This window comes from Pinus tabuliformis, chromosome 9 (assembly GCF_031772625.1).
Source record: "Pinus tabuliformis cultivar Carrire ecotype Pingquan chromosome 9, CPIR1, whole genome shotgun sequence".
Classification (NCBI taxonomy): Eukaryota; Viridiplantae; Streptophyta; class Pinopsida; order Pinales; family Pinaceae; genus Pinus; species Pinus tabuliformis.
This window is the reverse complement of record NC_142307.1, coordinates 8,604,522-8,619,927: the sequence shown is the minus strand read 5'-3', so window position 1 is coordinate 8,619,927 and position 15,406 is coordinate 8,604,522.

Below are 15,406 nucleotides of genomic sequence, written 5' to 3'. Positions count from 1 at the left end.
AAAAAAATATTTTTAGTGAAGAAAATAAAATTTTCATATATTTACATTAAATATTTTTATCTTTTTAAGTTATTTTAAAATCCTTTTAAGGTTAAAGATTTAGATTTTACTCAAAGTTATCTAATTATTATTCAAAACTTCTAAAAACATCTTTAAATAACTTAAAGTTATCTAATTATTATTCAAAACTTCTAAAACATCTTTAAACAAGAGAGCCACTGCCGTGGCGGTAGTCCCTGCCGGGGTCTGCCACAACAACAATACAAACGCTCGAGAATAAGCAAGACAGGTAGAAAAGAAGCCTAGAAGCAGCAGTTTCAGAACAAGCCAGCCGTTGTTTCACCTTTCTTAACTGTTTCTCGAAGGTAAGGATGCATTAGGACTACAACATTAGAAAAAACAACTTGAGAACCATCAATAATGGCATAACCTAGAACTAGTATGCTATCATTCCCCATCAGTTCCTGCCAAAAAAAGACTAATGAAAACAGAAAACAAGTTTCTTTCAGCGTAAATTCAGTTTTGTATTATTTCTAAATACAATAACTTAGATGTAGACTTCATGGAAACAATACAGACGCTCGACAAACACCCTGCATGTTTGTCGTTGGTGTCCTTTGGTGATTTCATCCATCACTGGGTTGACATTTGTCGATTGTATAAGCAGAAGAAAAATGGTAGTTTAAGGCTTAAGCTTGTCGTGACATTATTATTATACAATAAATATTATGTTCATCAGGCGCATTGCCAAACTTATGGTTTAAACATTATATGATTTATGCTTACTCGCTTTCTCTCATATGATTTAAATATTTAAATTTCGGTGAAAATATCAACTTTCAAGCTTTAAAAAACCACTAAATACTATATTATTTTAAACTTAGAAAATAAGAAATCGTTTGTTTTCTACTAGTGTGGATGAAGTGGGTAAATATGAATAAAGCGGGAGAGCGGATCGAAGCAATTGGACGACCAAGAGAGATATGGACGAAGCGACAGGACGAGTTCCGGTAGCACTTTTATGAACGAGATGCAGCAGGTCGGGAGGAATAACTATTTCTATTCGAGTGGGGAGAAATCGATCTATTTGCAGGTGACAGAAAAAGGGCAATTGAAGCTGAAGGCGGAGGATGGATAGGAATAATCAATTCATAGCCTTTTCATTCATTTATTAATGAAAAATTCATAAGGGGCTGAAAATGATTTATAGCTAGCTGGAATGGGAATAGATACCCGCCATTCACCCAGCCCTCCTAGAGAGTTCTGTTGGGGGTTTTTCTGTCAAAATCCCAAAAACACAATATAAAATCACAGAATAGAGAACAATGCTCTGTTCTTCACACACAGGATCTTTAACACAGCGGAAGTTTAAAAGATTGTTTCTGAGAACAGAGTATAACATGCATAAACAGGGATCTGTATTCATTAAAATTGAAAAGCCTGATACAATATTCTTCCTCTTCTGCTCAGAGGGATTCACAAAAAGAAAACACACACACACTACATTACAGTCTACGCTGCTGCGTAAAACATTCACTTGCGCTGCTGCGCTACACCTGTGTCACACACTATCACAACAAAAACTACAATGCACACACCTAACTTACATACAAAATCTGAATAGTTTTAATGAACAAAAATGGAGTCCCATACTGGGAACTGCTCGAGGCTGTCCTTCTCGTCCTCGGCTGAAAAGAGCATTAACTGTGGTCGCTGGAAATTCAATGTGCAGGAGCTTGAACGCAACCTGCTTCCTTCTCGGCCATGCTGTAAATTGAAAGCTTCTGCCTGCTATGCTGTACTGTTCCATGCTCACTTTAACTGCCTCCGCGCCAATTCTCTGTTTCTCCGTATATTTGAAAACATACATAAACGCTGCAGAACAAAAAAATTGCCTTTGGGTGGATTTCAATCATTATACAATTTTGGCTTTGGAAGCCCATCGGGTCCGATCCATCGGGTAGCACACAAAATATGAAAAGCCATGCACCATTGGTTTCCCCGATTGCGATATGCCGATCGCACTATGGGCCGATCCTTGGTGATACGCACGGTTTATTGTCCTCATGCTGCCGCATGGCTCAACTGTTGCACAGTTGAAATTATATTTTCAACACTCCCCTTTAATTTCAACTGTTGGGCATTCAATCATACCCAAACACTTCCTCAAAAATTCAAAGCTTTTCTGATCCAAAGGCTTTGTCAAAATGTCAGCTATCTGTTCTTGAGTCCTGCAATGTTGCAAACTAATTTCTCCATTGCTTACCAATTCTCTGATATAATGAAACCTTGTATCAATGTGTTTCGTTCGTTTGTGAAACACAGAATTCTTGGACAGAGCAATAGCCGAGCTATTGTCACAATAAATCATTGTTGCTTTTGCCTGCTATTGGCCTAAGCTGCTCAACATTCTTCTCATCCACACTGCTTGACATGCTGCTGCAGTAGCTGCCACATACTCTGCTTCTGCTGTAGACAATGCCACAATTGGCTGTTTCTTGGAAGCCCATGAAATGGCTCCTGAACCCATGTGAAAAAGATAACCGGATGTACTTTTCCGATCATCCACACTTCCAGCCCAATCGCTATCAGTGTATCCAATTAGATCTGAACTTTCTGAGACACTATATAATATGCCAAACATTTTGGTACCTTTGACATACCTTAAAATTCTTTTTGCTGCCTGCCAATGTGCCTCCTTTGGCCTCTCCATGAATCTGGAAATTAAACTAACAGCAAACATAATGTCAGGCCTTGTAGCTGTTAAATACATAAGGCTGCCAACTATGCTCTTATACAAGCTAGGATCAAAATCCTTGCTGCTGTCCTCTCTGCTGAGTTTTAATCCCATTACTGTGGGAGTGATCGCTGCCTTGCATTCTTGCATGTTAAATCTGCCCAATACTTGATTTACATATCTTGCTTGTGAGATGAAAATTCCTTTTTCATTTTGATCTACTTCTATGCCTAAGAAGTATCTCAAGAAACCCATGTCAGTCATTTCAAATTCCTCTTTCATGACTGATTTAAAATTCTTAATGAGCTGATCATCATTACCTGTGAAAATAACATCATCAACATATAAGACAACAATTAAAATTTTACCATCCTTTTCTTTGGTATAGACGGTGGGTTCTCCTTCACACTTATCGAATTCATTATCCAATAGATAGGAATCTATCCTGCTGTACCATGCTCTTGGCGCTTGCTTTAGCCCATAAAGAGCTTTCTTCAATTTGCACACTTTGTGCTCTTCACCTTTCTTCTCATAGCCGAGAGGCTGTTCAACATAAACCTCTTCCTTTAACACTCCATTTAGGAATGCTGACTTCACATCCATTTGGTAGAATTTCCATTTGTTTTGTGCTGCTATGGACAGCACTGCTCTCACGGTTTCCATTCTTGCAACCGGTGCGAAAGTCTCCTCATAATCTCTCCCATCCTGCTGCTTGTATCCCTTGACAACAAGCCTTGCCTTGTGCCTTTCAATTTTGCCTTTAGCATTGCATTTGGTCTTATAGACCCATTTAACTCCAATGACTTCTTTACCTTTTGGTAGCTCAACCAAATCCCATGTTTTGTTTCTCTCTATGGCATTCATCTCCTCATCCATAGCTTCTATCCATTTCCTATCTTTAATTGCATCTTCGAAATGAATAGGATCATCAACATGACAATACAAGGCAAATAAGGAATTCATTCCTTCATCATAAATGTCACTTAGATTTCTAAATTTCTTACCTCTTTCACTTGGTGTGCAAGTGCTTGAAGATGCACTTGAATTTCCTCCTTGTGGTGTGCTTGGAGAAGCACTCTCATTTATCCTCAATGGTGTTCCTTGCTATTCTTGTGTTGGCGTTGCTGTTTGGGGACGCATTTCAGCCACCTCTTCATCATCTTCATCATGAGACAAATAGTTTTTAACATTAACTGTTTTCTCTATGCTTCCATCCCAAGCTTCCTCTTCAATGAATTGAACATCTCTGCTGACAAAAAACTTCTTGGTAGATGGGATATACAACCTGTAAGCTTTGGATTCCTCACTGTATCCAATGAATAGACATTTCTCCCCTTTGCTGTCCAACTTCCTCCTTAGCTGATCTGGTATGTGTGCATAGGCCACACATCCAAAAACTCTCAAGTGGGTGACACCTTGCTTTCTCCCACTCCATGCTTCTTCCGGCACTTTGTTCAACACTGCTTTTGTAGGACACCTGTTCAGAATATACACTGCACAATTTACAGCTTCAGCCCAATAATCATTTGGCAAATGCTTTGCCTTCAACATGCTCCTCGCCATATCCATGATGGTCCTGTTCTTCCTTTCAGCAACTCCATTTTGCTGTGGGGTGTACCTGGCTGTAAACTGTTTATGAATTCCATTTTCTCTACAAAACTTTAGGAATTCATTGGAGATATACTCACCTCCTCTATCAGTTCTCAAAACTTTTATATGCAGCCCGCTTTGGTTCTCCACAAGTGCTTTGAAATTTTGGAATTTCTCAAACACTTCACTTTTGTTTTTAAGGAAATATGCCCAAGTTTTTCTTGTAAAGTCATCAATGAATGTTAAGAAATATAGGCTGCCTGCTAATGATGGAGCTTGCATTGGTCCACATAAATCTGAGTGGATGATCTCTAATGGTGCCTTTGCCCTTATGCTCTTCCCTGATGGAAAGCTTTCTCTGTGTTGTTTTCCCAATATGCAACCTTCACATAGGCTGTCCGGTTTCTCTATCAATGGTAATCCTCTTACCATTCCTTTTTTGCTTAACAAATTTAGACCTCCAAAATTGAGATGTCCAAATCTCAAGTGCCACAACCAATTTTCATCCTTTGGTTGGCTTTGGAAAGCCTCTTGCGTAACTGCTGCAATTTCACTTTTGTTTTTCAAATCTGCTCTTAATCTAAGAGGGAACATCCTGTTCCTCGTCATCTTCACTTCAGCAATGCATCTATTTCTGGGTGCTATATCCATGATGGTGCATACATCATTCTCAAAGAAAACATTGTAACCCTTTTGAACGAGTTGTCCAATACTCAAGAGGTTACATCTCATTCCAGGGACATAGTAGACATCTGCTATGGTTTTCCTTTCACCTTGCTTTGTAAATATTTTAACTTCTCCTTTACCCATAACAGAAATTTTGCTATCAGTCCCAAGTGTGACTTGTGACTTCACACTTTGATCTAAAGCAGAAAACAGGGCTAAGTTCCCTGTCATATGGTTGCTACAACCAGAATCTAGAAACCATATATCTTCACTATTTGTTTCAGCCATATTACAAGCTAACAACACATTATCTTGGCTGATATTTTCCCTAGTAATATTTGCATTGGATCTATTACTCATATCATGCTGCTTCTTCCTACATTCACAGGCATAATGCCCATATTTTTTACAGTAATAACATTGGACATTGGATTTTTCATACCTTTGTCCTTGAGCATGATGTTGTCCTCCTTGTTGGCTTCTGCCTCTTCCTCTTCGGTTTCCTCTTCCTTGACCTCTTCCTCTTCCAAAGGACATCTGGGTCTTGAAGGCTTGCTCAAGAGATGAGTTTTCATTCCTACTCAACCTTTGCTCATGTGTTATCAGTGATGCATGTAGCTCATCAATTGAATAGTTTGAGAGATCCTTTGTCTCTTCAATGGTGGTGACTATGGCATCAAACCTTGAGGGTAAGACCCTCAATATTTTCTCCACAATCCTTCTATCTTCAATGGTTTCTCCATGAGTTCTCATTTGTGTGAATACACCAATCACATGAGTGAAGAATGAGTCAATGTTATCTGACTCCTTCATGCACAGATTCTCAAAATCCTTCCTCAGCAATTGTAGTTTTGCTGTCTTCACTCTCTCCATGCCTTGATAGGCTGTCTTAAGGGTTTCCCATGCTTCATTGGATGTCTTAGCTGCTGCTAACCTTGGAAACACACTCTGGTCTACTGCTAGATACAACAACACACGGGCTTTTGAATCCTTCTTCCTATTGCTCTTCAGCAGATCCTTCTCTCCTGGAGTTAATCTATTAAACTCAGTTTCATCTGCTGGTTCTTCAAAACCATCTTCAACTATTTCCCATAAATCTTGAGAGGCAAACAGGGCTTTCATAGTTATTTACCAGTAGTCATAGTTCTTCCCATTAAACTGTGGGAGTTGGGTGTTAAACATACCCATACCAGTGCTTGTGCTAGCCATTCCTTGACTGTGTATTTAAAACAACTGATTGCTTCAACAGTAACAAACAAGAAAGCTTTGAAGAATACCTGAATCCTTCGTTGTCTGGGTCTTCTGTCTGCCTGAGAAGTTTTGCTGCAGCAACAACCTTCTCCCTTCAGCTTCTTTAACTTCTTTAAAGAGCCTGGTCCTGCTCTGATACCACTGTTGGGGGTTTTTTCTGTCAAAATCCCAAAAACACAATATAAAATCACAGAACAGAGAACAATGCTCTGTTCTTCACACACAGGATCTTTAACACAGCGGAAGTTTAAAAGATTGTTTCTGAGAACAGAGTATAACATGCATAAACAGGGATCTGTATTCATTAAAAATGAAAAGCCTGATACAATATTCTTCCTCTTCTGCTCAGAGGGATTCACAAAAAGAAAAATACACACACACACTACATTACAGTCTACGCTGCTGCGTAAAACATTCACTTGTGCTGCTGCGCTACACTTGTGTCACACACTATCACAACAACAACTACAATGAACACTACTAACTTACATACAAAATCTGAGTAGTTTTAATGAACAAAAATGGAGTCCCATACTGGGAACTGCTCGAGGCTGTCCTTCTCGTCCTCGGCCAAAAAAAGCATTAACTGTGGTCGCTGGAAATTCAATGTGCAGGAGCTTGAACGCAACCTGCTTCCTTCTCGGCCATGCTATAAATTGAAAGCTTCTGCCTGCTATGCTGTACCGTTCCATGCTCACCTTAACTGCCTCCGCGCCAATTCTCTGTTTCTCCGTATATTTGGAAAACATACATAAACGCTGCAGAACACAAAAATTGCCTTTGGGTGGATTTCAATCATTATACAATTTTGGCTTTGGAAGCCCATCGGGTCCGATCCATCGGGTAGCACACAAAATATGAAAAGCCATGCACCATTGGTTTCCCCGATTGCGATATGCCGATCGCGCTATGGGCCGATCCTTGGTGATACGCACGGTTTATTGTCCTCATGCTGCCGCATGGCTCAACTGTTGCACAGTTGAAATTATATTTTCAACAAGTTCCATCTAGGTATGCAAGCTGAACAAAGTATGAGTCTCTTGTTCTTTTCACTATCAATATATGGGATTCACGATAATTCTCATACTATGTTGTAATAAGTTAGCGTAATAACGTATGTAAAAAACTTTGTTTTTAGAGGAGCTCAAATTCAAAATCTCTCTGCGTTTGAAATCTATTTGACCAAGAAGACTTGGGGGATCCATTTTTAGACCGCAACGCGGGAGAGGCCGTATCTCTCTTTTAGAGCTTGTCCAGGAGATACTATAGCTATTCCTTCTAGGTAAAACTGACTCTTATACATATTCCTACTGACTCTGACACACCTTCCCGTAAAAGGTGAGTTAACCCACGAAATAGAGATGGAACCAATTGTTTTTTTAAAAAGCGTAACCATCCACAGGTCCGTTGTTCCTTGTGTTGTAGCTCTAATAGGGTTGGAAATGCGGAGGTAGAATCAATGAGTTATAGATACAAGCAGTGATTAAGCGATTTCCAACTCAGTTAAGCACATTGATAGCCAACTTAGATTCTAAACATTACGTTACGAAGTCAAATCTCATAAGCTTGTGTAAAATATAATAATCTTTTAAATAATTGCAATATTTTAGGGAGGTGTGGCTAAAGACAGAGAATCACTGTGCATGACGGAAACGTGGTTCAAGAAGTGTCGATTCTCGAGTAAGAAAAAATGTATGGCAACCCGAGGAAAAATGTATGACAACCGCGACAGTTCAGAGACGTGGCTAAATACAGAGAATCACAATGCATGACGGAAATGTGGTTGAACAAGTGTTGATTCTCGAGTGAGAAAAAATGTATAGAAGGCAGAGGAAAAATGTATGACAATCGCGATAGTTCCTCATTGCAGAATTATCTTCCGGGTGAGATATTTGAGCCAGAAAGAGAGCCGGGACATGCAAAAATAGATTTTTTTGTATGAGAGCGAATGAATATCATTCAAAGTCTGAACAACACTCATAAACATGTTATAAAGAGATTCAAAGTATGGTTTGGCAGTACAGCAGTTCGTATATTTCATAATGGAGAGTGGAAATTGCACAACATGGAAACCCTCACAGATCTTTCCCTGTTTCTTTCTCTTGTTGTTGCTTCGGGTAAAGCTAGGTGTTGGTGTACATGCACTTAGACTAGCTGTGTTGGTGTACATGCACCTAGATTAGCTCCAGTTAACTTATTTCTTGCATGTGGCACATGTACACATTAACATAAGATAAAGCACACTTAGCTTTAGTTAGCTTTAGTTATTGCACGTACAACTAAGCTTAACTTAGTTGCTTTTATGTATTTATTCTAAAACTAATATCGTAGAATCAATTTCATTCTTTTCTCAATTCTTGCTTGCTTCCTTCCTTCTCTTGCAAGCTTGTTTATTGTTTTGCAGATCTAGATCTGTGGATCTCAAAAATCTTTCATGGTATCAGAGCACAGGGATTTGTAATCAGTGCACAAGCAACTTTATTTGCAGGTTCAGAAGATTGAAGCAACAACAAAGAATGGAGTCTAAATTGGAGTTTCCACAATCAGCAATTCTCACTCCATATAATTATTTCGAATGGAAGCCAAAGATTCAACTTCATCTCAGAAGTAGAGGCTTATTTCGAATAACCATGGGAATGGAAGTTGAACCAACATCGGCAATGGAGAAAACAAGATATTTCAATCGCATGGACGAGGCCTTCGACATCCTATGTTTATCTATTTCTTCGGAACTGCTATTTCATGTTGAATCATGTTCAACTCCAAATGAAGTATGGAAAATTTTGGAAGAATTGTTTGGAAAACAGGATGAAATGCAAGGTCACATTCTCGAAAATGAGTTAAACTCATTAGATCCGAGAAACTTTGAGAACATTCAAGATTTTTTCACAAGGTATAAAGCCTTGTTGGTGCAGCTGAAAGGATGCGGGATCGACAAATCCAAGCAAGAAAAGCAGTTGATTCTTTCCATTTTATCAAAACTTGGTCCAGAGTATGCAGTATTCATCTCTACATTCCACATAGTCAGATCTGCAACTGGTGCAGATTGGAAGATGCCCTCACTGGATTCTTTTATTCAGTCTTTGATGCATGAGAAAGATAAGCTCATAAAAATGGGCACACTTAAAAATTCCAAAGCGCATGCACTTACTGTGCATGCAAAAGGAAAGGCAAATCCCAAACCCCCTGATGGATCATCTGGCTCAAAGGAAAGGAAAGGAACGAAAGGGCAATCAATGTGCAATTATTGCCACTGTGGTTTTCATCCTGAATCTGCATGCATGAAGAAGACTATAGATCTTATGGCGCAGACACTCTAGCAACACAATCTTAGAGACTACATTCCTGAGAATGCTAAGAAGAAGTCTGGAGAAAAAGCACCCGATCCAAGAGGTAACGGGCATGCTTTGATTGCTCTTCATTCTGCACCACAAGAATCGATCATCGATTCAGGAGCTTCACATCATATGGCTTCTTCAATGGAATCCTTTTCTTCTCTACATGCATGCTCAGGTCCTCCCATTCTCATGGGGGATAATTCTGCAGTTGCAGCAACTGGACAAGGAAGAGTGCAATTCGAAGATGGAAGTTTTGAAAATGTCTTGCATATTCCAAGGCTTTCTGTGAATCTTCTCTCAGTGTATCAGATGACACACACAGGCAGTGGAAGGAAAGTGGAATTTACCCCAGATTCCGTGAGCATTTATGACATGCAAACCAATTTGAAGATTGCATCTGGCAAGGTAAATGATCAATCTCGTCTGTATACATTTTCTGATTTTGTTCCTCAATCAGATTCCTGTGATGGAAATCGAGGTCAACAAGCAGTGAAGGGTTCTCTAGTTGTACCCTTCCCCCCAAATCCAATGAGGGTGAATGCCAAGGCTGCTCCACCTCTAAAGCCTTCCCATGATTGGAAAATATTTGGCCAAGAACTCAACAAATCTACCGAAGTTGTTGTCACCAAAGTGGAAGATAGAGATCGTCATTATCAGCCCGTTTTCCGTCCACCTTATGCCCATGCTGCTTCCTATGTAACAAATGAACAGAGGATACCTTATTCAACTGTCAATCAGAATGGGTTGCAATCACCGAACTAGAGCCATCCGCAAGCACTCTTAGCTATGGAGCCATCCATGCCCATGCATGCTTATATGATGCATGGATCTGATCCAATTTCTCAGATGGCTGGATGTAAAGATCGTCACAGCAAAGTCCTCACATCAAAAGGAATTCGTGACAGAAGGATCAGGCTGTCTGTCCCCACTGCAATTCAGTTCTATGACCTGCAAGACAGGCTAGGGTTTGAGCAGCCTAGTAAGGCGGTGGACCGGTTAATTGACATTTCCAAATCAGCTATAGATGAGCTCCCCGTACTAGACGCAGAAATGGCAGCTTCTGCTTCTGCTGGTAACGTGATTAACTTAATTCGCTCCAATACTTCTCGTGTCGAGCACTGCATTGCATCGCCAACAGAGAGTGCAACTGCGGCTGCTGCATCCGCCTTGAGATTTGGCCCGGGCTCCCTGGAACGCGAATGGACGAGTTCTCGTAAGGCTATGAAGGATTCGGACATGGGACGAAGCAGCAGCAGCACATCAAATGGGAGCATAAAAGAACCAGCGGAACATTATACATCAAAATCTTTAATGTCGAAGCCGTGTTCTAAGATAGACGCAAGATTTAAAGAAACGGAACGAGCCAAGAAAAAATCGGTCTTCGCCAAAATCTCTGGGCACTTCGTTCCTTTTCAGGGCAGGATAACATAAAGCATGAAGACAATGGCGCACGATTCTTACTAGCGGAATATTGTTCTATTACTCTGTAATAATTTTGTAAGGATTAATTACTTTTCTCTACTTTTGCATTATATTTTGAGGGGGGGTTTTCTTCCCACTGGGTTTTCCCTCTTTCCTCTTTTTTATGCATTGTATATGGGTACCTAAAATGGCCGTGTTGTCGGGACTCATTCATTTTGCATCACACTCACCTAAGTTATGCTTAAGGGGGGGTGTTGGTGTACATGCACTTAGACTAGCTGTGTTGGTGTACATGCACCTAGATTAGCTCCAGTTAACTTATTGCTTGCATGTGGCACATGTACACATTAACATAAGATAAAGCACACTTAGCTTTAGTTAGCTTTAGTTATTGCATGTAAAACTAAGCTTAACTTAGTTGCTTTTATGTATTTATTCTAAAACTAATATCGTACAATCAATTTCATTCTTTTCTCAATTCTTGCTCGCTTCCTTCCTTCTCTTGCAAGCTTGTTTATTGTTTTGCAGATCTAGATCTGTGGATCTCAAAAATCTTTCACTGGGCGTTGCGGTAAATGCATCTTCCAACAACATCTTGTTCGGCTCCTCTATGACTGGTAATCAAACCAGAAAAATGTTAAGCAATTGTATGTGGGTATTTGTATGCCATGTCGTCACAACAGACAATCGCTTAGATGGCCAACAAAGAGCAACCACTGCAGAACACGTCTAGCATTTTCAATCTCCTCTATCTCACAGAGGACGGGAGTCTCCTTCTGTCTTATGGGGGATCCATCTTCTGGTTCTCCAAGTAAAATGGGATGAAGCCTTCTTCGGTTGTGATTGTAGATTCTGGTAACTTGGTTGCGGTGAGTGTCAAGAATGCCTCTGTTGCCTGGGATGAAGATCAGTGTGACCCAGAACCTGACTTCCAGGAAAAGGACTTGGGATCCGAGTCTAGATCCCTTCGGTTTTTGGATGGATGTATTTGGGTACAAGAATTAGATCAATTACTGGCAAAGCGGTGCCTGGAATGGTCGGATCTTCAGCTAAGTTCTGGAGATGCCGCAAAATTACGCCTATGATGTCACACTTTTTGGTAACGGTTCATACAAGTATGTCACTTATTCTTTGAAGCCCTATTTTCCATACCTGTCACATTTTCTGGTGCATGAGTTGGGATAAATTCAAGATGATTTCAGTATATAGTATATACACAGGGAATTACTTATGCTATAAACTGTAATATTGGCCTAGATTTCATTGTAGTCATGTACTGTCTGTAGTTGGATTCCCTTACCCTCTTCTTTAAGCAATTTTATGTAACAATTGTTGATCCCTTCTCCTATTCTTTAAGTATTTTTATGTAACAATGGTTGAGGGATAATTGTAGATGAAATAATCTACATTAGACTGTAAAAGTATGAATTTTTCATTGTAAAATTTAAACTATCTCTATATCGATACCTGTTTGACAGAATTTTGCAGTAGATTCAACTTGTGTTATTAAGCTTGTGTTCTCCTAGCGCTATTTCTTATGTAGAAATATCTCCTTGTTACATGTCCATCGCCCTGGAGTCGAAAGAAACATTGCAAATTAGTAACCAGGACATAACAAGAAAATTTAAACATATAAACATACATAACAAGAAAATTTGAACACATACATAATAAGAAAATTTGAACCTGAGGCATTAGAAAACCAAGAAATAATAAGGATATCAGACCCCGACAGGAACCACCACTGCCTCGTTTTCCTTTTAATTTGCTTATTCATTTGGGATAATGGCAACAAAACTTTCATAGTGGTAGCGGTGGTAGGTTTACATAAATAGCTACCAACCAAAGCACACTAATGCACAAGAAAATTCAGAAAATGTAAAGATTGCCAGAGAAGTCAGGGAGAACTCTCTTGTTTAAATACTACATATTGGACTATTTACCAAGCAACAAGATGACATGATTATGAAGTAATTGAAACAACCAGTCTAGGATAGTACCTTTCACCGTTTCGACATCTACCTATGTGTCTTTCTGAGATTATGCTGGTTCGTTTCTCTGCTGCCTTTTTTGGGTAATTGCTGTCAGATGAGGTTATGCTGCTTCGTTTAACTGTTGCCTTTTGTGGATAATTGCTGTCATAAAAAAATAAGTTAAGCGATTAAGTTTTTGATCCATTTGTAAGGAGATCCGCAATACTTCTGCGAGTTGTTCATTTCTTGGGTGTTTGATGTATTACCAGAGATCTGAATTAGTACTAATATCTACCTGTGATCAAGTGCTAGAAATCTGAGCTGCACTTCTTTCTGAACGGCTTTCTACGGGAAATGACGCTAAAATCAGGTAATTTACAGAGCACTGTAAGAAGAATTTTAGGAACTGTGCGGAAATTCAAAATTGTTTTTTGAAGAAGCATAACAAAAACAAGCTACTTGTAATCAGAATTTTAGGAACTGTGCGGAAATTCAAAATTGTTTTTTGAAGAAGCATAACAAAAACAAGCTACTTGTAATCATTTTTATAATGAAAACAATTTTGAAGAAGCATAACAAACCAAGCTACTGTAATCATTTTTATAATGAAAAGTTATGATTTCTTTAGGTTGACAAAAAAATATAATTGAATTTCCAAATTGTACCTCCAGGCGCAGATTAACCGGATAAGATAGGCGTTGGGTGAAGCCATGGATCGATGAAAAAGTGGAAATCAACTAAAGAAATGTTTGGTGAAATAGTGGAGCTCTTGTCTTTCTCTGCTTTTCTTCTGCGAATTGAACAGGCTGGCTCTGATGCGAATTGAATTGAACCGACTGGCTCAACTATTGCAGAGAACAATGGGCTAACATGAGCATGGAGGGGCAAGAGGAATGACGCGGAGGGAACAGATATTGCATGTATTGTTTATTGCGTGGAACGAATACGGGACAGGAGATATAGGAGGTGACAAGTGGCCGGAAGAACATGCAGGTGGCATGCAGCCTCCACTGGAAGTGGAGGCTTAAAAACTTTGCATAAAATATTTCAAACGCTGCGATATAAATAAATTGCAAAAACTTTGATATAAAGAAATTGGCAACGGTATATAAAATGACAGAACTTTGGATAAAATGGTATTGCCACAATTTTCTTGCATCGGGCCACGTGAAGCCTCTAATAAGAGGTAGAATGCTTTCAGAGTTAAAAATTTGGATAAAATTTAAGTGAACAAAATTGCTACGATTAAACTTTGGTTAAAACACAAGAAAACATTAAAAAAAGCGGTCAACGGATGGATTAATAGGTGGTCAAACGTTTGATCGAACGCTATAGTCCCTGTTATGCCGAAGGCAGGGACTAATAACTATGGTTGTTTAGAAGACTACCTAAACTTCATAATTTGGATGGTTATTCTAGTATGGGTGAATTAAACTTCACATGTTTCTCAACTTCACCTAATCACCTAAAACACATGCACACTACTCGTGGTCTTTAAGAAAAATTATCTTCTAAGTTAAAACACATGCACACTACTCGTGGTCTTTAAGAAAAATTATCTTCTAAGTTTTCATGCTTTATGTAAAAATGTATTCAATTAATCTCATGCTAATATAATTTCATTTTTTAATGAAGTTTTTTTTAAATTTATGTACTATTTGGTTATATGTGTTAGAAAATTATCAAAATGTGATAATACAAGTGTTTGCAAACATTCAACACATTGAAAAGGGGAAATGAAACAACTTAAAGAGTGCAAAGATTACAATAATTCAAGGGTTAACATTTCATAAATATTTTATTATTATTTTGTGGAGGTTTCTTGGAAACTACCAGCAATTGAAAAACATATTATTCTTCAAAAAGTGTCAAATAAAGCAATGGACCTGCATAAATTGGGCATAAGTAGTTGTTTTCTACAATCATTGAAGCACAAGAATGAACCCAAAATACATGCAGCTCAAACGAAACTTATTATACTCATTTGCACAAAATCCTATAGAATTAGTCATTGTATAATTGTTTCCAACCCAAACCCCCCATCCCCCTCTCCCCCACCCCCTCCCCCCACCCTTTTTTTTATGAAAGCTTTAGATAATAAAAGTAACAATTGTCTTATTCTCTATTCACACTTTAGAAAATTATTAAATTCATTTTCACATTCATACCAAAAACTTGCAGACATAGGAAGCTACACCCATTAAATAGTCTATTTATAAATTTTTAGTACATAAAAACTACAGTAAGTAAGACCTTTACACTAACAATTTATATGCACAAAAGCTACAACCATTCAAGCCTTTTGAAAAACACTTTGCAAACATGCAATCTACAACCATTGAGGCATTTTGACAAACACTTTGCAAGCATGCAATCAAAATCCATTGAGGCATTTTGTCAAACACTTGGCAGCAATGAATTTAAGATTT